Source organism: Aplysia californica, unplaced genomic scaffold (assembly GCF_000002075.1).
Source record: "Aplysia californica isolate F4 #8 unplaced genomic scaffold, AplCal3.0 scaffold00573, whole genome shotgun sequence".
Classification (NCBI taxonomy): Eukaryota; Metazoa; Mollusca; class Gastropoda; order Aplysiida; family Aplysiidae; genus Aplysia; species Aplysia californica.
In genome coordinates this window covers 372,157-373,391 of record NW_004797843.1, presented here as the reverse complement: position 1 = coordinate 373,391, position 1,235 = coordinate 372,157, and positions in this window count along the sequence as shown.

The window sequence follows — 1,235 nt, the reverse complement described above, 5'->3', positions numbered from 1 at the left end:
GCCATATTGCAAGCTACAGCAGTTTAACAAATCAACAGAAATCTGCAGATATTATTTTTCCAAAATTTCGTTTACCTGCTGAGATCATGGTTGCGTTTAGGTAAAAAGCAGAGAGTTTTTTGTATCGAACATTACCTCTCCACAAACTCACAATCCCTGGCATTTCATAAGTTCTGTGCACGATATGAAAAGAATGCGTAGGTGACCTCAAGACCTTTTGGCGTCATGAGTAGAGAAGTTCCGTCAATTTTGGATCTTTGGCGAATCAGAACTAAAAATGTCCTTAAAAATGACCACTTCAGGTGGAACACACACCATGCGCAGCCCTTTTAACGTCAACAGGGTGCAGATATTTCAGTAGTCGAGTCCCATGTCTGTCTGTAGACGATCTGCAGCTAGGACTTTCCTACACCTCTACAGTCTACATTCTCATTGCAGATCTTAACCTACGTTTGCAACATTTTCATCTTCGCTAGGCCGAGATGATATGGGTCAGAGCATGCCAATGTGTTCATGATTCCTTGATTGTCTTGAAAAGCGGGATCATTTCCTCGATGACATTTGGTGTAGTGCAAAGCCCATTTTCAACCTGCGGAATATGTTGACTCCAGAAATGCTGTATATTGGCCACTCTACTCCCTATTGTCTCAAAAAGCCACTTCATACTGAATATGTACAGTGTGTGTGGCTTTAAACACTCATGGTTTAGCAGGTCCTGGTGTTAGGGCGCCATTGAACATTTCGAACGACGCGTTAAAAATGTGTTGAGTCCCAAGGAGGGCATGTAGAGCATTGCTTCTAGGAATTTCAAAACGAAATCGTTAGGGTTTTTTTTTATCTGTAAAAGGAATTAAATATAGTGTAAATGCCACGGGGATGGAAAATTAAACGCCAAAGAGAAAATAAATAAAAAGTCAACCAATCTTTTCATGACTTCCTTTACGAGATTCTTAAAAATTGGTGAACCTTGCCTTCTTTGGTGCTTTTTGCTTTATGCCATTTCCGTTTTCAAAATAAGTTTGTTCTTTGTGTATTTCATATATATGTCAAACAAATTCCTTTCGAATGAATTATGTCTCTTCCAAATTACAGCATTTTAGAACAGTTTTTGTGCTAGATATTCAGGAAAAAAAGTTGTACAGTTTATTTTTATCACCCTGTATCTATCCTGTCTCCTTGTCTCCTCACCCTGTCTCCCCGTCTCCCCTCTCCCCACCCTGTCTCCCCGTCTCCCC